The following is a 24,168-nucleotide window of genomic DNA, read 5'->3' on the forward strand; positions in this document are numbered from 1 at the left end:
AGACTATGAGAGAGGCAGTCCAGCTATTGACCAGACTTGTGGCGGGGCAGGTTCAGGGGCACGGATTGGGAGGTGACCGAGCATATAGGCGCGACAGTTCGAGAGCTCGTGAGTTCTTGACTTGTGGCCCTCCAGAGTTCTTCGGGACAAAGCCCGAGGAGGATCCCGAGGAGTTTATCAGGAAGATGCGGCGCACCTTACATTTTATTAATGCTTCCGCGACAGAGTCAGTCACATTGGCGTCGTACCGGTTGTATGATGTAGCGGCAAATTGGTATGAGTCATGGGAGTTATCCAGAGGCGACGGCACTCCCCCAGCAGTTTGGGATGATTTTTCTCAGGCTTTTCTTAGTCATTTTCTGCCTCCGGAGTTACGGCGGGCCAAGGCTGACAGATTCTTATTGCTGAGACAGAGGGGTCGCAGTGTTCGAGAGTACAGTATGGAGTTCGACTCATTGGCCCGATACGCACCTGCTGTGGTAGCTACTATGGCTGACAGGATGCACAGGTATATTATGGGGCTGGACCGTTATTTTGTCGACAGCTGTTTGGTATTGGCTGCTCAGCCCGGCATGGATATTGCCCGGATTCAGGCCCACGCCCAGGGCATGGAGGACCGGCATAGGGAGCGTCAGCCTGATAGGAGCCAGGATCGGAGACAGCCCAAGAGGGCCAGATCATCTGGGTATTCTGGAGATTTTCGGGGCAGGCAGCCTCAGCAGCCGCAGCAGCCTAGCAGACATCTATCCCAGCCGGCACAGAGCGCACCTCCACAGCCTACAGGTCGCAGATTTGATAGCCCAGGTTATTCAGGAGCAGGTCAGAGCTCCAGGGCTTCAGGTTCGCGGACAGACAGGGGTTCTGGTCAGACGAGGCCACCTAGGCCTCAGTGTTCTTACTGTGGCAGATACCATCCTGGGGAGTGCTACAGAGCCACCGGTGCATGTTTTTCTTGTGGCCGTCAGGGTCATTCTGTGAGAGATTGCCCGTATAAGGGTAGTTCGGGTGGTGCAGCGTAGCCTACCGGATCAGCCGCCGGGTCTTCATCTTCATCAGTAGCTATGCGCCCTACGGGGCCGGGTACTTCAGCACCAGCGGGTCGCGGCAGAGGCCTTGGTGGAGCTTCTAGTACTAGCGGTCCTTCGAACCGCATCTATGCTCTATCCAGCCGCCAGGATCAGGAGGCATCGCCTAATGTCGTTACAGGTACATTATTGGTTTTCTCTCGGTCTGTGTATGCATTGATTGATCCAGGTTCGACTTTGTCATATATTTCTCCTCTGGTTGCTTGTAAAATTGGTATAACATCTGAACCTATAGAGCCGTTTGAGGTAGCCACACCGATTGGGGACTTTATTGTAGCAAAACAGGTATATAAGAACTGTTCTGTAATTGTATGTGGCCGTGACACTAAGGCAGATCTGGTGGAGTTAGATATGGTCGAGTTCGATGTTATTATGGGAATGGACTGGCTAGCCTCCTGTTATTCTAATGTTGACTGCCAAAATAAGGTAGTTCGTTTCCAGTTTCCCGGGGAGTCAGTTATAGAATGGGCCGGTAATACAGCATCGCTGAAAGGTAAGTTTATTTCATACCTTAAGGCGAAGAAAATGATCAGGAAGGGTTATTTTTATCATCTGGTTCGGGTACAAGACTTGACAGCAGAAACGCCGACTCTTCAGTCAGTTCCCGTGGTTAATGAATTTCCAGATGTGTTCCCAGAAGAGCTTCCAGGCCTTCCTCCAGAGCGGGAGATAGATTTTACTATTGATTTGCTTCCAGATACTCAGCCGATATCTATTCCCCCGTACAGAATGGCACCGGCAGAATTGAAAGAACTGAAAGAGCAGTTGAAGGATCTGTTAGAAAAGGGCTTCATTAGACCCAGTATTTCGCCTTGGGGAGCCCCGGTATTATTTGTGCGTAAGAAAGACGGGTCGTTGCGTATGTGTATTGATTATCGACAGCTGAATAAGGTAACCATAAAGAATAAATACCCCCTCCCCAGAATTGACGATTTGTTTGATCAGTTGCTGGGCGCCAAGTATTTTTCGAAGATAGATCTTCGGTCTGGCTATCATCAGGTACGGGTACGGGAGGCCGATATTCCTAAGACAGCATTCCGGACCAGATATGGGCATTATGAATTCAGAGTTATGTCTTTTGGGCTGACTAATGCTCCTGCGGTATTCATGGATTTAGTGAACCGGGTATTCAGGCCATTCTTAGACATGTTCGTAATTGTATTTATCGATGATATCCTGGTTTATTCTCGGTCCGAGGCAGAGCACGCAGATCATCTGAGAGCGGTACTTGGGGTACTTCGGCATCGGAAATTATATGCAAAATTCTCTAAATGTGAATTCTGGCTGGCTTCAGTGGCATTCCTGGGGCATATTATTGCAGCTGATGGTGTCCGGGTGGATACACAGAAGATTGAGGCCGTGTAAAATTGGCCCAGACCCACGACGCCCACAGAGGTACGTATTTTCCTGGGGTTAGCTGGCTATTACAGAAGATTTGTGGAAAAGTTTGCTTCGATTTCAGCGCCTTTGACAAGGCTAACTCAGAAGGGAGCCAAGTTCCAGTGGACTGATTCTTGTGAACGAAGCTTCCAGTTGCTGAAAGGGAAGCTGACTACAGCCCCAGTTCTGACTCTTCCAGAGGGACCCGATGGATATGTTATCTATTGTGACGCTTCTGGCGTGGGATTGGGCTGTGTATTGATGCAGCACGGCAGAGTTATAGCTTATGCTTCTCGGCAATTGAAAAAGCATGAAAAGAATTATCTTACTCACAATCTGGAGCTTGCAGCGGTGATCCATGCCCTGAAGATATGGAGACATTATTTATATGGCGTTCATGTTGATATCTATACAGATCATAAGAGTCTCCAGTATATTTTCAGGCAGAAAGAGCTTAATTTGCGGCAGCGGAGGTGGCTGGAGCTCCTGAAAGACTATGATGTGGATATTCTGTATCATCCGGGCAAGGCTAATGTTGTTGCAGATGCGCTTAGCCGGAAATCTATGGGCAGCTTGGTAGATTTACAGCCAGACAGGAGAGAGATAGTACGTGACATCTATCAGTTGGCTAATCTTGGGGTTCGTCTGGCCGATTCTAGAGGTACACGGATTTCTGTCCGAGGGGTTTCTGAATCATCTATTAAGGAAGATATCAAGCGGCATCAATATGAAGATCCTGTTTTGGCACGATACAGAGACACTGCCTATGATAAGGAGAAGACTCCGTTCGAGTTCACTCCGGACGGGACTTTATTATTCAGGGGCAGGTTGTGTGTACCTGATATTGCAGGTCTTCGGCAGCAGGTTATGAGCGAGGTACATTATGCTCGCTATTCGGTCCATCCTGGGTCTACGAAGATGTACCATGATCTCCGATGCTTATACTGGTGGGATGGCATGAAACGGGACATCGCCGAGTTCGTCGCCCAGTGTCCCAATTGTCAGCAGGTCAAGATTGAACACCAGAAACCGGGTGGACTGTTGCAGGAAATGGAAATTCCGACGTGGAAGTGGGAGATCATTAATATGGACTTCATTACAGGGTTGCCTCGCACTCCACGGAAGTATGATTCCATCTGGGTTATTGTTGATAGGCTGACAAAATCAGCCCATTTTCTCCCCGTCAGAACTACTTATTCCGCCGAGGATTATGACAGGCTTTATATTAAAGAAATAGTGAAGCTTCATGGAGTTCCTATATCTATTATCACTGACAGAGGTGCTCAGTTCACGGCGAACTTCTGGAGATCTTTTCAGGAAGGATTAGGGATTCAGCTGAGCCTGAGCACAGCTTTCCATCCTCAGAGTGACGGACAGGCCGAGCGCACTATCCAGACACTTGAAGATATGTTGCGGGCCTGTGTTATTGATTTCAGAGGTAGCTGGGAGGATCACTTGCCATTGATTGAATTTGCTTATAACAACAGTTACCATTCCAGCATCCAGATGGCTCCGTACGAGGCTTTGTATGGCAGGAAATGCAGGTCACCTATTGGCTGGTTTGATATTGGCGAGACAGAATTAATCGGCCCAGATATGATCCAGCAGGCAGTTGATAAGGTGAAACTTATCCGGGAGCGACTATTGGCAGCCCAGAGTCGACAGAAATCATACGCTGATAAACGGCGTCGTCCTTTGGAATTCCAAGTTGGTGATTGGGTATTTCTAAAGGTATCGCCTATGAAAGGCGTAATGCGGTTCGGCAGAAAGGGTAAGCTTAGTCCGCGTTATATTGGGCCTTATCAGATTATTAGAAAAATTGGAAATGTCGCCTATGAGTTAGATCTGCCATCAGATTTGGAAGCGGTACATCCGGTATTCCATGTGTCTATGCTCCGCAAATGCATTGGTGATCCCTCCAGGATAATTCCTGCGTATGATATTCAGGTGACGGAGCAGTTATCTTACGAGGAGCAGCCCGTATCTATTTTGGATCTTCAGGTAAGGAGGCTCCGGAATAAAGATGTAACCTCTGTTAAGGTACTGTGGCGGAACGATAATAGGGAGGAAATGACGTGGGAGGCCGAAGAGGAAATGAAGAAGAAATATCCTCAATTGTTCCCTATGTCTGCAGGTAACCTTAAATCCTGCTTAAGTTTATTTCAATGCCAATCGTATGTCATATGTGTTGTTTGTAACCATGAACTCCCCCAAAGTGTTTTCAAACCCTATAAGATTAATTTTACATTCGAGGACGAATGTTCTAAAGGGGGGGAGGATGTTATATCCCGTGTTTTCACACGTTTGGAAAAATTCGATAAATAATGGATTCTTGAGACATAAGGTCAAATTTGATATTTTGTTGAACATAGGAGTTATGCATGAAAGAATAGAGTCATGAAAGTGTGGGACAAGGCTAAGGGTAATTTTGGAATTTTAGAAATTAGTTTCGGGAATTACAAAATACGATCCATAAGTTATTGGGCTCAAAAATTGAATTGAAAATGAGGCCCAAAGAGTTAAGGGTGGCCGGCCATGATGGCCTTGGCCCAAACCCAATTAGTGGTCATGTGCTTGGTCATGTGACCAAGCACTTCAATACTTATATAATTGAAGACTAATGATAAGGATCAACTAGAACAAACAAGAACAAAAAAAATAGAAGAGGAGAGAAAGAAGAGGTCTCGGGTTTGTGGAGAAAAATTGGGTATCAAAAATCTTGTTCTAAAAATTCATTTCTTGTTAAATTCCTACTAAGTCAAGGTTCCTTTGTAACTTGGTATAGTTGGATTGGAGTGGGGAGCATTAGAATCACCACAGTGATCATATTTCCAAGTGAAGAAGACTTGAGGAAAAGGTAAGAATTTCTACCTTTTTATTGTGTTATGAAGCTTTGTTTGTGTTGTAGTATGTAGAAATGTGTTGATTGTATGAAGAAATGGAAGTTTGTGATGTGGGTTTGGAATATGGTGTTTAGTCGTGTGCATATGTGCCTTATATATCAATAATGTGTTGAATTTATGTTATATCCTAGTTGTGATTGTGGTGAAATGTATATCGGAAGTGAAAGTGAAATGAATTGAGTTGAAGTGGGTGAGTTGATACTTGGCCGTGTGGTATAGGTTTGTATGGAATGGAATGGATTAAGTTTGTTTAGTATGTTAGTTGTGTTATTGAGATTCTTGTAATGTAAATGAAGTTAGAATGATATAAGTTTGTATCGAATTGGAATGCAAACACTTATGTCGTTTTAGTATGATTTTCCGACATTAAAGAAATGAAGTTGTTTGGTTGCTAATAGTGATGATCATTGATGAATTTGGGAGTTGGAAACATGTTATGAAATTGTATGCCAAAGATTTGATGTTTTGCATAAGTTATGATTTTGGCGGAAAGTTGTATATTATGTATATCGAGTGTATATCTTAAGGAAAATGAAATGAAATGTCTCTAAATCTATATTGTGATGATCTTGAGTGATAATGGATGTGAAATCATGATGTTAGTTCGAAAGTTTGGGTTGAATTGAAGATTATGTCAACTTGTGAGAGAAATGACTAGTTGAAGGCTATTTGTGTTTTTAATGTTCATTGTTGATATTGATGTTGTCGTTTGGGTTGTTGTTGATGAATTATAGCCGAGTTGAATTCTCGGGGTGCTATATGTATAGGGGAAGTGCTGCCGAAATTTCGGTAGCCAAATATGCATTAAGTTGGAACTTTGGTATTCATAGCTTACAATTGGTAAACTTGACCAATTGCAGTTTTTCGACGAAACGGGAAGTGAGTTTGGAAAGGCTTAAGGAGCGTGAAAGGTATGTAAAGCAACCCCAATTCTTCCCTTGGCATGCCCTTAGTGTGTTAGGGTCGGATCCGGGCCTCGAAGGACCTCTTGGCCCTCGGTATCCGCAAGACAAAATTTCAGTTTTTCCTTCAGTAGAATTGAACCATTTTGATACGCTTCTTCTGAACTTATGCAATTTTGCTCTAAATTATTCAGAAAGTCATAGAATGTCTGTATAACCTTTTTAGGTGATACCATAAGCTTAGAGGGCATAATTTGAGCCCGCCGCCTTATTTGTCCCGAGGTGGGCCCACTATTCCCGGTTTTGCCCTTAATGTACTAAAGTCCCCTTTTCGAACGATTTTTGAAAGAAACGTTTCGACTACCCTTTTAATTACCTAACTAATATGGTTTTAAATATTCCATTAAGTCTGATAAATTGTTTTGATACTCGAAACTCATTTACTATGATTCCTTCCGACTTCATTGGATCGGTTTGTCTTTGATATGCCTCATCGAGTCTACGGAAACATTCATGATATTTTACTTGCATTAGTCTCTCACTACTCCATTCGTGGATGCCCCAATGTTTCCCACACTGAGCCCGGGCCAGGATATGTTGTCAAGCGTGATCCTTTGCATTGTTCGCGGTGCCTCGATGTGAGGGGGCAGGTATACGCGTACATGGGTTTGTGGAGTATGCTGTGCCATGTACGTTTGTTCTGATATGATTTGCTATGGCCATCTGATATGATATAATATGTGACGGGGTTATGCCCCATTCTGATTCTTCTGTGTTGTGGCACCAGCGTCGGGAGGGTGGCCACGTTCTGTCTACCGAGTCCCTTGGCAGGGGCCGGATTTGATATGACATATGTTTCTGTACACACTCTGCATGTTTGAAATTATGTATCTGATACTTTGGATTTTTCTGTTTATTCTGTACGTTCTATACCAGTTATGATTTTGTTTCTGCAACTCAGGCTTTACATATTCAGTACATATTTCGTACTGACCCCCTTTCCTCGGGGGCTGCGTTTTCATGCCGCGCAGGTACCGACGACAGGTTTGCTGATCCGTCCGCTTAGGATCTCATTCTGCTATTTTTGGAGCGCTCTTTTATTCAGAGCCATCTTTTGGTACAGTCAGTTACTTCTATATGTGTATATTCTCGTTCATGGGTACGGCGGGGCCCTGTCCCGCCATATGATTCTGTTGGTCCATCTAGAGGTCTGTAGACATGTTTGTGGGTTGGGATCTTTCTGTACAGCTGTGTGTATATGTTGTGTTTGGGCGATCCCATTCGCCGCGGCGGCCGGTCCGCATATATTTAAATGTTACTCTGTTGGCCCTGTGTGGCCTTTGTTGGTATTTTCTGCGTGCAGGGTATATGGGATAGTCCGTAAAACAAAGGAAACTCCGCCGAAATTTTTCTGGAAATTAGCTAAATTTGAAATAAAGCCTCGTCGGCTTCTGCTGTATATTAGAATGTGTTTGAGTGCCCAGATCGGGCACTAGTCACGGCCTACGGGGTTGGGTCGTGACATTTACGAACATACTAAGCCAACCACATACGATTTTTACACATTATTTCATGTCTTCTTTTCATATAATTTCAGTAAGTTATGACCAGCTATCCACACGACAAGTACAATATCAATTCATACGCAACTACGCTACATCGTCATTTCTATAATCCTTTCAACAATTCACAAACGACTTTAGTTTCAACTCCAACCATTAAAAACCTTCATTTCCATCATAAATTACATGATAATAACAATCAAAATATCAAGTAAAAACAGTTCACTAACTTCCTCACAAAACAGTCCACACACAGTTTCAACATGCTTCAACATCACTCACATAAAATCATAGTTTCACTTTATTTTCATACTAACACAACTTCACCTTTAACCTTCCAATTCTTTTCATTCTTTTTAACATGAGATCTATGATAGTAACATCCATATTTATTAAAGAAAATTAGTTCATTAATTCCACCAAAACAGTCCCCTCGGTCACAACAACATTCCAACACCAACGTTCATGATTTTATGCATGCGATTCATGTTCATCAAGTTACAACCATACTTCAACATCAACACCTATAATCTCATGGTTATTATCATGTTCCAACATCAACACACCTTATGTCATGCATATAACTTATATTCACACATCTACATCACCCTTAATACATGAAAAAGAAAGTTAGATCTTACCTTGACAACTTGACTTCTCTACTTGACTAGAGTTGGTGACTTGAGATGAAAATGGTTCTTGTTGCTCCAAAGACTATCCTCACGTTTTAGGGACCTTATAAAGGGTTGAAACACCTTGGAAAATAATTTTTGGATCAAGACTCAAAGAGCTCAAAAATCAGCCAAGCTTGGCCGAATGCTCTCTCTCTCTAGGCTTAGGTTTTCTTTCTTTGTGTTGTGTAGTTGAAATGAATTGTGATGACTGATTTCTTGGTAATTATTTGGTTCAACTTTGATGCCTACAAGTTGGCACATGCTCCACTTATGGCATGAGTCACTCCTTTAACTTTACACCTAAAATGTTCTTTCTTTTCCCCTCTACTTTTGGCTATATGGCCGAATTTGTCCCCCTTTGTTTCCTTTCTTCTTATTTCTTTTCAATTGTTTACAAGACAATATCATGTGTGGTGAATGATTCACACACCACCCTTTGTCCATTGTAATCATTCCAAGATGAATGATCCATATTTAATGTGAAATGATCCCTCCACCATGTTATGTCTTCCTAAAATAATGTATACTTTCATAAAGTAGTGGATGCTTAAATATTCTGTCACGACCCAACCCCGTAGGCCGTGACTAGTGTCTGATTTGGACACTCATATCACCTGTTAAGTATAATCATCTACAGCTAGCATGTCGTTATCTTATTTGTATAAAAAGGCAAGACGTTATTTTAAAGTTGTCATATATATGCATATCATAGCCATCTGTCTCCTGAGGAGTTACAACTTTCATATCAATTATATATATATAAGTCTATGCAAGCCGACAAGGCTGCCACTACGCACAACATCCCAAAACATATGTATATATACGCAAGCCGGCAAGGCTGCCACTACGAATGGGTACGCCCCAAAACATAAGTCTTATCCATACAACGAAACAACAACTATATACAGATCCACACAAATGTCCACAGACCTCTAAGAGTAATGACAATATCATATGATGGGACAGGGCCCCGCCGTACCCCGAACAAACACATATATATACAATAGAAGGGATTTATACCACAAGCTAGGCTCCGGAATAAAGGAGCAACCCAAAGTAGCTGAATAGATGTCCTAGGCTGGCGGATCTCCAAAATGAGCGTCTGTACCTGCGGGCATGAGCGCAGCCCCCCGAAGAAAGGGGGTTAGTACGGAATATGTACTGATCATGTAAAGCATGAAATATAGTAAATAGAATCATACTGAGACAAGGAGTGTAGGATCCAATGCAACAAACAGAAATCCATAAAACTTACCTTTGAACATAATTCATTTTTATCAACCTCATGCCAATATCAATATAGAGTTTAGTAGTCAAAGCTGAATAATCATTCTGTACATAACATATATAACGTGTCTCGGCCCTCTAGTGAGGGGCTCGGTAATTAAAATCATAGCATCATAAGCCTGTACATATACGTGTCCCGGCCCTCTAGTGAGGGACTCAGGTGAATAATGATCATATGCCCTCCTGGCCTGCCATCCCCATATCATCGTGTCATCATAACATCATATCATCATATCATCATGTCATCATATCATATATATATATATATATATATATATATATATATATATATATATATATATATATATATAACGTGTCCCGGCCCTCTAGTGAGGGATTCGGTGAATAATGTAGTAAATATGCGCACGAAAACGTGTCCTTGGCCCGGGACTCAGTGAAGGATATAACGGTAAGCACGAGCAGAATCATAAGCAACCACATACATGCAAATCATCTTTTGAGACTCAATAGATAAGTAACTAATCAGCTCTCAAGTGTCAGGATAATAATCATATTCAGTTCTTTCTAAATCTTATTACAAACTATAGCAAGGAACGTTTCAGGATTCATATACACGTATCAATTTAACATGATATAGCTTTTGAAGGTCAAGTATGCCTCTAATTATGCAATTCTTTAAGAGTAGGAATTTTCATACATCATTTGTTAGTCAATCATATAGTAGGCTCGTGACAATAACATTAAGGAATGAATAGAATCATAAGTCACGCTTGGAACTAGAGAGTAGAGTTTACCCCAAGGCTCATATCATTTCTTACTTACGTCTAGGACATGCCAAAAGAAGGAAGGAATAGGCTTTACATACCTTTAGCGTTTAGTCGTATTATAACTCGTACTTGCTGCCCAATAGTACCTTATCCTATATCAAGATATTAAGAGTTACGATTAGTCTACGAGGGAATTCAATACGTCTTTTAACGTTAATAATCCCTTTCTAACATTTAGACGACGTTTCGTTCGCATTCAACCCAACTAGTACTTCAAGCTAATATTGCTAGTCATACTTTCAAGTACCAACCCGAGATTATTTAAACATGACTTAAGGGAACTTTGGACAGCCCGTACATTATTCAAAACAGTCCCCTGTTCACGGCCAAACAGCACACACAACATTACCATTTTCAATTCGCAATTTTCCAACTTCAACTATAACGACAACAATACGTTTAACAATCATTACTTATACGATTATTGGAACTGTTTTAGCATCATATTAACTCCTACAACAGCCCACAAACCATTTCAATTTCAACTTGAATCATTAAACTTCATCTTCACTATACGTCCATAACAACAATCAACATTCAAAATACACTAATCTACCCCTTTCATTAAAACAGTCCACGGTTTGGACTGTTTTTACCGTGGACTGTTTTTCTACTTCAACATAAATCATTTCTTTTACACCTCAATTCATATATTCATAATGCATACAATACACCACAATGTCCATAACAACAACAATTAAGGCATGACACAAAACAGTCCATTAATTCCTCTAAACCAGCCCCTACACGGCTTCAACACGACTACAACAACTTCACGATTTTCATCCATTTATTCATACTACAACACATTCAATTCATTCCCAATACATGTACAAGAAGATTAAGCATTATTTCATCTAAGTTTATAGCACACGGACCCACTTCAACTTCAACAACAACAGTCCAATACCAACATGCACAACCATATACATTCAATTCATCACAAAACATATGAAAGATGATCAACTCTTACCTTGTCACTCCATCCTTCAATCGGCTAGCCCTTCAATTTCACTTCTTGAATTTTAACACTTGTTCTTGATATTCCAATGAATGCTACACGTTATTGTACACCTTCAAAGGGGTTAAATTGCTTGAGAAACTGAATTTTTTTTTATCAAATGGAGCAGTCCATTCTCGGCCAGCTTATAGCCGAGACCCTCTCTTTCTATCTCTAAGTTTCTAGCTTTTGTGAAGATGAAGAATTATTTGGTTAGTGGTGAATGAATCAGAATTTTGTTATATATATGCAGTCCAATGGTTTGGACATGTGTCCCACTCAATATTTGAGTCAATTATCATTGACCACATCAATATTCTTACACGGCCACTTATGGCTAGTTTAATGGACTGATTTAGTTTTTAATCCCACTTAATAATCTAATAATGGTTAATTTAATCCCAATTTTCCATTAATATTTCTATGCCAAACTGAAATTTATAGGCAACTTGTGACTTGAAACTGAAACCGGAAGTTAAAGTCTCTACTTCGTACCTTAAAACAGTCTCGTCTTTAACTTGTCGCGTTTAGTTTAAAAATGTCCCAATGTATAAAAATACGGGATATAACATATTCAATTGCATGCTTCAACTTTTTTCTCCTTAAATTTTCAGCTCTTGGCCGAATTTCACACTTGATTACGAAGTGTATTTTTGTTGTCCACAATATATTGAAAATGTAGTGGATGCATCAACATTTAATTGCACATTTGTATGTCTTCCATTAGCCTTATTTTAGATGACTTTGAGTCATCTTTTGGACCTTGCACAGTTGCATGTTCACCTTGACTCATTGATGCCACAATTGTTTTACTTAACACCACAATTAAGTAGTTCCTAATCTCCAATAATATTTTTATACCAAGTAAAATTTATAACCGATTAGTTCTAGTTTAGAAATTAAAAATCCGAGGTTTCTATCTCACGTCGATTCCTTCGCGAATAACTCGACGTATAAAATACGGAGTCTAACATTCTCCCCCCCCCCCTTTAGAACATTCAGTCCTCGAATGTTGAATTGGTCCCGTACGGTCCTATAATAATTTTTGGAAAGGTTTCCCTTATCATCATAACATATAGTCTTATCGGAACAATCAATTTCATCAAGTGAGGAGTTGAAGTTACCTGTAGGCGTAGAGAACAAGTAAGAATACTTATCTTTCATCTCCTCCTCGGCTTCCCATGTCATCTCTTTCCTATTGTTGTTTCGCCATAATACTTTAACTGAAGCCACGTCCTTAGTTCGTAACTTCTTAACCTTCCGATCAAGTATGGCTATAGGATGCTCCTCGTTGGATAATTTCTCTGTCACTTGGACATCATCTACGGGAAATACCCTGGAAGGATCGCCTATACATTTGCGAAGCATTGGCACGTGAAAGACTGGATGCACTGCTTCCAAATCAGCCGGTAGGTCTAACTCGTAGGCAACCTGGCCTACTCAGTGGACAATCTGATAAGGTCCAATATATCTCGGGCTTAGCTTCCCTTTCCTGCCAAATCTCATGACAGCCTTTCATGGGCGACACCTTCAGGAACACCCAGTTCACCAACCTGAAACTCCAAGTGTCGACGTCGATTATCTGCATATGATTTATGCCGACTCTGGGCCGCCAATAATATCTCCTGAATGAGCTTCACCTTATTAACAGCCTGCTGAATCATATCTGGGCCTATCAGCTTGGTCTCACCAACATCAAACCAGCCAATAGGTGATCTGCACTTCCTCCCATACAAGGCCTCATACGGTACCATCTGAATACTCGAATGGTAGCTGTTATTATAGGCGAACTCAATAAGTGGCAAATTATCGTCCCAGCTACCCCAAAAATCCATAACACAGGCCCGTAACATATCTTGTAGTGTCTGAATGGTACGCTCGGCCTGTCCGTCAGTCTGAGGGTGAAACGCCGTACTGAGACTCGCTTGTGTCCCCAATCCCTCCTGGAAGGATCTCCAGAAGTTAGCTGTGAACTGGGCTCCTCTATCAGAGATAATAGTTGTGGGAACCCCGTGAAGTCTCACTATCTCCTTAAGGTACAACTTGACATAATCCTCAGCTGAATATGTAGTCGTGACTGGAAGGAAATGGGCTGACTTTGTCAACCTATCAACGATGACCCAAACAGAGTCATATTTTCGCAGAGTGCGAGGTAAACCTGTGATGAAGTCCATATTAATCACATCCCACTTCCAGGTCGGAATCTCCATCTCTTGTAATAGTCCTCCGGGCTTCTGGTGTTCGACCTTAACCTGCTGACAATTCGGACACTGAGCAATAAATTCTGCTATATCCCTCTTCATACCATCCCACCAATACAAGCATCTGAGGTCATGATACATCTTCATTGACCCTGTATGAATAGAATAACGGGCATAGTGTGCCTCTCCCATCACCTGTTGTCGTAACCCTGCAACCTCAGGTACACATAATCTATCTTTGTATCGTAGTACCCCGTCAAGTGCAACCTTAAATGGGGTCTCTTCCATTTGAAGAGCTGCATCCCTATGATGTACAAGGATAGGGTCCTCGTACTGGTGTCTCTTTATCTCTTCTATGACTAGAGGACTCAGTAACTCCCCGAACAGAAACCCTACCATTTTCAGAATCATCCAAACGGACTCTCAGATTAGCTAGTTGGAGAATCTCACGGACTATCTCTTTCTGCTCTGGTTGTACGTTTGCCAAACTACCCATAGATCTACGGCTGAGTGCATCTGCTACAACATTTGCTTTCCCTGGGTTGTATAGAATATCAACATCATAGTCCTTCAACAACTCTAGCCACCGCCGCTGCTGCAAATTCAGCTCCTTCTACTTAAAGATGTACTGGAGACTCTTATGGTCTGTATAAATGTCAACATGCACTCCTATATAAATAATGTCTCCATATTTTTAAATCATGGATCACCGCTGCTAACTCCAAATCATGGGTGGGATAATTTCTTTCGTGCTTTCTGAGCTGTTCGGGAGGCATAGGCTATAACTTTGCCATGCTTGCATCAGCACACAACCTACCCCAACACTGGAAGCATCACAATAAATGACATAGCCATCCGGTCCCTCAGGAAAATTTAGAACTAGGGCTGTAGTCAATTTATCTTTCAGCAACTGGAAGCTCCGCTCACAAGCGTCGGTCCACTGAAACTTAGCTGCCTTCTGGGTTAGCCTCGTTAAAGGCGATGAAATTGAGGCGAACTTCTCTACGAACCTTCTGTAATACCCTGCTAGCCCCAGAAAGCTGCGTACTTCAGTAGGTGTCGTAGGTCTAGGCCAAGTCTTCACCGCCTCAATCTTCTGCGTATCTAACCGAACGCCATCAGCTCCAATAATATGCCCCAATAATGCTACCGAAGTCAACCAGAATTCACATTTAGAGAACTTAGCATACAATTTCTGGTGCTGGAGCACCCTAAGTACCGTTCTCAAGTGATCTGCATGCTCATCTTCTGATCGTGAGTATACCAGAATATCGTTAATGAATACGACTACGAACAGATCAAGATATGGCTTGAACACTCTGTTCATCAAATCCATAAATACCGCTGGAGCATTGGTCAACCCAAAGGAACATCACTCTAAACTCGTAATGCCCGTATAGGGTCCTGAATGCAGTCTTCGGAATGTCTGCCTCCTTTACCCGCACCTGGTGATAACCTGCCCGCAAGTCTATCTTCGAGAAACACTTAGCACCCTGCAACTGGTCAAATAGATCATCGATCCTGGGGAGGGGATACCTATTCTTTATTGTTACTTTATTCAGTTGCCTATAATCAATACACATCCTGCTGCGACCCATCCTTCTTCCTTAAAAATAATCCCGGTGCTCCCCAAGGTGATGTACTGGGCCTTATAAAGCCCTTTTCTAATAAATCTTTCAGTTGCTCCTTCAGTTCCTTCAGTTCTGCAGGTGCCATTCTGTAAGGAGGAATAGATATAGGCGAATTCTATCTCACGCTCAGGAGGAAGGCCTGGAAGTTCATCTGGGAATACATCGGGAAACTCGCTAACTACCGGCACTGACTGAAAAGTTGGCGCCTCTGCCTTCAGGCCGTGTACCCATACCAGATGATTAATATAACCCTTTCGTTCCCTGCTCGTTCTCAATTAATTACGTCTATCTTGGATGCTTCCTTTAGAATTCCCTTATCATTTCTCCCATTTATGTCTATCTTTTATTCTGTACATGAGGAATCTTATGCTACCTTTGTATCCTTCGGAACACATTACTTCCGCATAATCTTTTTCTCATTTTCGGAGCGTATTTTGTTCCTCTACATCTATTCTTACCATATCAGTCATTTTCTAGCACTCATTCTACCCCGTTACTCCTCTTTCTATAACTTGGCCTTTCACAGTTCCGTCACTTATAATACTCGTGTTGTCGGCTGTATATGTCATAACCTATTGCTACACTGTCATCTCGCTTTCTTCTCATTTCCTCCCTTTCAATTACTCTTTCTTTTCTCGTACTCGCTATCATTTCCGTTATCGTGTACCCTTTATTTTAAACTTTCCCTACCGAACTTGATAAGTCTTTCTTGTTTGTACTATAGCTCGCTTTTCCGTTTTACACTTACCTTTATATTCTAGTCACACGGGTCACGTCATGTCTTTGGCCACTTCCTCACTAGGCTTTACTTATTTTCATAACAATCCTCCTTGTTATATCCTGTTCGTATTCGATTTCCTAGCGCAACACTTTTTAATCTTATTCACGATTCTTATTATGGTTTAATTACACTCTGTGGAGTAGGCGTACTTAACCCTTTTACCCTTCCTGATTAATCTTAGCCTTAATACCTCACAGGCTGTCTTATCAATACATTCGTACTCGTCACAATTCTTCCTCCTCCGTACTCTTGTCTCAATCATGCTATTACTTCTTTTAACTATAGACTCATCGTAATTTATTCCTACTGATCAATTCAGTTGATATCTCAACCTAACACTCTATTAAGATTTTTCGGCCCTTTTTAAATTATCTTAACATTTCCTTTTTACTATATTGATCCTGACCTCATAATTACTATTACCATCTATTCAGCAGTTAACTTATTTCTCGAGGTCAGCCGTACTCGCAAATTAGTCAAATCATGTCATTACTATTGACAGGACCTTTCAGGACATATTACAAACCTACATCTCATTCTCTTTTTATTTCTAGGAAAATTTTGGAAGAGTTTCCTCTGTATTTCTTATTATCTCAAAACCTGCACGCAGAAAATACCAACAATGCCTCACAAGGCCAACATATACATATGTATGTATATATCATATCATATCACAGCCACACAGGGCTCCCAATATCAACAACAGTATGAAAATGATGGACTTACCTCGTACGTCCAACTCGAACTGCACCTGTTACACTTTCCTGTCAACTTTTCCTTTCCATATTATCCAATTTTACATTTTAATCATATTTCAATAGTCTTACCTTATCCGACATGCCTCTTTCACACTATTACTTACCTATGTACTTTGTAACTTCCAATATCGTTAGTCACCTCCTTTTGTCGATGTCGTCCTTCTGCTGAAATCAAAGGTTAGTATAAGGAATTTCATTTCCTATGACTCGGCTCTATCGCACGATCTAAGATAAGAAGGAAATATGACATCCTAAATATCCTGTAGCTTCCTGTTTATAGATGTGGTGCACAACACACCGATAAACAAGACTCTACTAGACACGGTCTGTAGACACTCCGAGGATAACCCGCTTTGATACTACTTTTATCCCGACCCAACCCCGTAGGCCGTGACTGGTGCCCGAACTGGACACCCGTATACATGTTCTTTAGCTATATGTTCTTTTCACAACAAACTCAATATGGATTCTTATAACGACCAACCATGGTCTCAGATTTGTCACATATAAAAGCAAACCGACAAGGCTACCATCACATATCAATATCATATGCAAGCCAACAAGGCTGCCATTACAGACGAACATCGTACCACGGCACATCATATAGACATAGCTGAACAGAACCCATATACAACCCACACATATGTCCACAGACCTCTAAGAGTTTCAACAGTGAAATATCAAGGGACAGGGCCCCGTCGTACCCGTAGTCAACATATGCATATATTTAGATCAAAAGGGCCTATACCAAAGTCTGGGCTCCGGAACAACGGAACTTTCCAAAACAGCAGAAGGGAAATCTTAAGCTGTCGGATCACCAAAGCGAATATCTGCACCTGCGCATGAAACGCAGCCCCCCGAATAAAGGGGGTCAGTACGGAATATGTACCGAGCATGTAAAGCATGAAATACAGTAAACGGGATCATAACTGAAATAAGAGGTACAGAAAATGAGTACAATAACCAGAATACCAAGTACTTGCTTTTGAAACATAACTCATGCACATCATTATCATATGTCAGATCCGGCCCCATTATGGGACTCGGTGAACATGGTCGTCACCCCGTCTCTGGCGCCATAACACAGCATACTCCAGAATATAATATAACTCCGTAACATAGCATAACTCATAACACAGCATAACTCCGTAACACAGCATGACATCATAACATCATAACACCATAACACAGCATAATTCCATAATATATATATATATATATATATATATATATATATATATATATATATATATATATATATATATATATATATATATATACCCGGCCGTTTAATGAGGGACTCGGCGAACAATGCAGTAGAAGTGTGCACGATAACATACCCGGCCCGGGACTCGGTGAAAGATATATTGAGGTATGCACGAGCAGAGTAGTGAGAAACTATATGCAATTCAAAACATTTTTAAGGACTCAATAGGATAGTCAACATGAACCATCGTTCGCAATTTCAAATAATAGTCATACCACATACCTTTCGGATGTCCCTGTGGATCATATCAAAATGGAACTTTGAAATCATGTGTACATATCAATATATATAAAACAAAACATACGTTATGGGAATCAAGATCAATAGCCATCCTAGTGGCTCTAAGAACAGGAATTTCCTTTGGAATCGTATATATGTATATATATATATATATATATATATATATCGTATATTCATTTCACAACGATCATGCCAAAAAGAAAGAAGGGTTAGCTTCACATACCTTTAGCGCTTATTCGTCACACAATATGTATACGCTGCCCAATAATACTTCAACCTATATTAAGATGCCAACAACTATGTTTAAGTTACGGGGAGATTCAAAACATATTCTAACGTTAGTAACTCCTTTCTAGATGTTTAGACGACGTTTTCTCTTGTATCCAAACCAACCACATACAACCAATCCAACATCAATAATTATGTGTTCAATACCAATCCGGACAGCCCACACAACATTCCAAACAGCCCACATTCATAACATGCAATAACGATTCACATACGGCTACGACATTCTCAAGTTACTTCTAATAGTTCGTAGCCTTAACGTTTGCATGTAACAACTTATAACAGCTCATCCAACATACAACATGATGTATACTCTTAACTTATAATTAGTCTTTACAACTTAATGAAAAAACAAGTCCAAAACAGTCCCTAACCAACAACACATCCAAAACAGTCCCTAACCGACAACATAACAATGTTCGGAATTCTTGCAAACGTTTACGAACATACTAAGCCAACCACATAAGATTTTTACACATTATTTCATGTCTTCTTTTCATATAATTTCAGTAAGTTATGACCAGCTATCCACACGACAAGTACAATATCAATTCATACGCAACTACGCTACATCGTCATTTCTATAATCCTTACAACAACTCACAAACGACTTTAGTTTCAACTCCAACCATTAAACACCTTCATTTCAATCATAAATTTCATGATAATAACAATCAAAATATCAAGTAAAAACAGTTCACTAACTTCCTCACAAAACAGTCCACACACGGTTTCAACATGCTTCAACATCACTCACATAAAATCATAGATTCACTTTATTTTCATACTAACACAACTTCACCTTTAACCTTCCTATTCTTTTCATTCTTTTTACCATGAGTTCTATGATAGTAACATCCATATTTATTAAAGAAAATTAGTTCATTAATTCCACCAAAACAGTCCCCTCGGTCACAACACATTCCAACACCAACGTTCATGATTTTATGCATGTGATTCATGTTCATCAAGTTACAACCATACTTCAACATCAAAACCTATAACCTCATGGTTATTATCATGTTCCAACATCAAAACACCTTATTTCATGCATACAACTTATATTCACACATCTACATCACCCTTAATACATGAAAAAGAAAGTTAGATCTTACCTTGACAATTTGATTTCTCTACTTAGCTAGAGTTGGTGACTTGAGATGAAAATGGTTCTTGTTTCTCCAAAGACTATCTTCACGTTTTAGGGACCTTCTAAAGGGTTGAAACACCTTGGAAAATAATTTTTGGATCAAGACTCAAAGAGCTCAAAAATCAGCCAAGCTTGGCCGAATGCTCTCTCTCTCTAGGCTTAGGTTTTCTTTCTTTGTGTTGTGTAGTTGAAATGAATTGTGATGACTGATTTCTTGGTCATTATTTGGTTCAACTTTGATGCCTACAAGTTGGCACATGCTCCACTTATGGAATGAGTCACTCCTTTAAGTTTACACCTAAAATTTTCTTTCTTTTCCCCTCTACTTTTGGCTATATGGCCGAATTTGTCCCCCTTTGTTTCCTTTCTTCTTCTTCTTTCTTTTCAATTTTTTACAAGACAATCTCATGTGTGGTGAATGATTCACACATCACCCTTTGTCCATTGTAATCATTCCAAGATGAATGATCCATATTTAATGTGAAATGATCCCTTCACCATGTTATGTCTTCCTAAAATAATGTATACTTTCATAAAGTAGTGGATGCTTAAATATTCAATTGCATGCTTCAACTTTATTCTCCTCAAATTTTCAGCTCTTGGCCGAATTTCACACTTGGTTATGAAGTGTATTTTTGTTGTCCACAATATATGTAAAATGTAGTGGATGAATCAACATTTAATTGCACATTTGTATGTCTTCCATTAGCCTTATTTTAGATGACTTTGAGTCATCTTTTGGACCTTGCACGTTGCATGTTCACCTTGACTCATTGATGCCACAATTTTTTTACTTTACACCACAATTAAGTAGTTCCTAATCTCCAATAACATTTTTATACCAAGTAAAATTTATAACCGATTAGTTCTAGTTTAGAAATTAAAAATCCGAGGTTTCTATCTCATGTCGATTCCTTTGCGAATAACTCGACGTATAAAATACAGGGTCTAACAGAAACAACTTTGGTCAAGGTTGACCCTTATTTATATGTAGTAGTACATTTCATATATGTTTTTGATTTGCTATTTCTATAAAAATCAGCCACAACTAAATCATTTTAGCATGGAAAACACTATCTATATAAATATTCACATCATATTAGATATTTTATTAAATCTAAGAAATAACTCTTCCCGCTAACGAAATGAACTCCTGCCCATTGACCATGTTCATAAGATGTTGTCGGATAGACTGTTCCGAATTCAACTAAAAAAGTCATCCTGGAGAAGCTCGAACTACACACAGACAACTGTTTCAACTCTGTCCTACGTAGAAAGGGAACCAATCTATCCACCTAGCATTAATCATAGGAACACCAAAAAACTGAAGCCTCTAAGCACAAGTGAGGTAGACATGGAGGAAGCTGTTATTGCATCTGACTCTTCAGGTGATATTTGGCACAAATATCATGATTTGTGTCGTATTACAGCTTCTTCTTATGACTTTTATCGCTTAAATTCATGACGTAACCGTCGTATTTGGACTTATGTTGTTATATTTCATGTGTATAGGTACGATGACGACAAACAATGGAAACTGCGCTTGAAATGATTGGAATTCGTAGCATATATCGATTGGCTGAGGTGACGAGTCGAAGATCGCAAAGGATGAACTAAAAGGAGATTTAATCGACTGAAGAGACCTCGCTTTCCCTTCGCATCGCGAGAAGCCTCAGAACTTCTGGCCATCGAGGCGCATCGCATGAAGAAAGCTGAACAACCAACTCAGACATCAGTATCTCGCGATCCCTTCGCATCGCGGAAAACTTATTGCTCCCAAATGCACACGCAATTATACGTGATTGTACAAGTAATATAGACTGTTAAGTCCAGATATCGATCCCACAAAGACTTAGATTCTACTGATGAACTAATTCAAATTCGAATGAAACTATTCAAGAAAGTGAAACTCAAGATGTGTGTTGTACTAAGCTAAAACTGAAAAGTAAACAATTTGTCGATTGAAGTAAGCGGAACAACCAACTCAGACATCAGTATCTCGCGATCCCTCCGCATCGTGGAAAACTTATTGCTCCCAAACGCACACTCAAGTATACGTGGTCGTACAAGTAATATAGACTGTTAAGTCCAGACATCGATCCCACGGAGACTTAGATTCTACTGTTAAACTAATTCAAATTCGAATGAAACTATTCAAGAAAGTGAAACTCAAGATGTGTGTTATACTAAGCTAAAACTGAAAAGTAAACAATTTGTGATGGGTGTTTTTATGACTGGGACTATGTTGACAAGGACTGTAAGAATTTTCAGATGAGAGAAAGATCTAGGGTTATGGCTTTCGACAATCCAGTTGATCTTCAAACAATTCCACCTATTTTATTTCCTGGGTTACAGGTTAACGGGTTAATTATGCTTTATGATATTCTCTCGAACTACTCACAAGCTTGTAGATGTTACTATAAGGCCTATATCTCTATGGTCATCAGAGGTAACAAGAACGCGTTTATTTCTCCGTATTCAACTAAGTAGGGCTAAAGGTTATATCTCTATCCTCATTAGCGAAACGATTAAATCGAACAAATTCTATTTATTCTTATTAAGTACGTGAATTCCCTTTCTCCAGTTCAATTCACGCACCACAGATAGTGTCTAACTATTGGCCAGATAAACAAACAATTAAAATCAAGAATAAATAAGCAACCCAAAATATGAAAAATCAATAGATAGAAATTATCATCAAATCAACTCTCAAGTCTTTCGCCACAACCCTAGAATTAAGAGGTTTAGATACTCATGATTCGATCATAGACAAAAGAAGCCATGAATAAACTAGGGTTGAAGAAAGATGAAAAAGAAAATAAACTTAGAAAGAGAAAAAGGAGAACAGTGGCTTACAAATCCTTGAATAATCCCAACACACCATTCTCAGCTATTAAAACGTCTATATATAGGCTAGGGTAAAAATAATAAATAAGAAATCCAAATCCTAGTCTAATCGGGAAAACATCCGCAGGTCCCCGCTTTCCTTCCGCATCGCGGAAGGATCGCGCAATGTACTGCAGGTTCTCGCTTTCCTTTCGCGATGCGGAGGGATCGCGAGATACTTATGTCTGAGTTGGTTGTTCCGCTTTCTTCATGCGATGCGCCTCGATGGCCTCAAGTTCTGAGGCTTCTCGCGATGCTTCCGTGATGCGGAGGGAAAGCGAGGTCTCTTCAGTCAATTAAATCTCCTTTTAGTTCATTCTTTGCGGTCTTCGACTCGTCACCTTAGCCAATCGACATATGCTACAAATTCCAATCATTTCAAGTGCAGTTTCTATCGTTTGTCGTCATCGTACCTATACACATGAAATATAACGACATAATTCCAAATACGACGGTTACGTCATGAATTTAAGCGATAAGTCATAAGAAGAAGCTGTAATACGACACAAATCATGATATTTGTGCCAAATATCACCAAGCACAAGGCTGAAAGGTCAACCATCCACACCAGCAAAAAAGCGTAAAAGGTCAGTCTACTCAAATACTAAACTGGACGTTGTAATTGTCGAGAACTCACTGAATAATATATATATATATATATATATATATATATATGATGCTTTCCTTTCTTATAAGAATAAGAATACTCTTCAGACTTTGCGCCCTGATCTGATGAACGGATGATGAATGAGAATAATAATCAGGAAGCTTTATGTAGTGTCTTAACTAAAAAATTATTGGTCAATGTGCTTACCTTCTTTAATCATGTGTACTTTTGCTTCTTAACGTAACGCTAGAATTATCTGGTAATACTTAATCTCCTCTTTCACAGTGATGTACTGCTTCACAATTTATAACAATTTGACTTGTTTTTATATAATGAAACAAAAAGTTCGAAGAAAAGAATTGTGTTCAAAAGTATGAGATGACGGAGCTATTAATGCATAAATTGTATGACAAGCTTGAAGAGCACACACCATGGTAGCAGAGCGCCAGAAAAATATTTTTGTTGAGAAATTACATTGCTGCAATACAAACGCATGGTGAAAATGGAATAGCTGAAAAAATCTCTACTAATGTGGGAGTCACATTGAAAGATGAAATAAGACATGGAGATGGGAGAGAAATACATGAAAGTGCAGCAAATTTATAAACTTGCCTTGATTAGAGAAGATGTTGAGAACAACCTCCGGTACATCTGTTGACTTAGCTTTTGTTTCAACTTGGACACCTTTTTATGGAGCTGTGTGCCTATTGTGTTCTTAAAACAAATTGGGTAGAGATCTAGGACTTAATGAACTTCTATTCTCTGCCCTCAATTTAAG

Source organism: Lycium barbarum, chromosome 5, assembly GCF_019175385.1.
Source record: "Lycium barbarum isolate Lr01 chromosome 5, ASM1917538v2, whole genome shotgun sequence".
Classification (NCBI taxonomy): Eukaryota; Viridiplantae; Streptophyta; class Magnoliopsida; order Solanales; family Solanaceae; genus Lycium; species Lycium barbarum.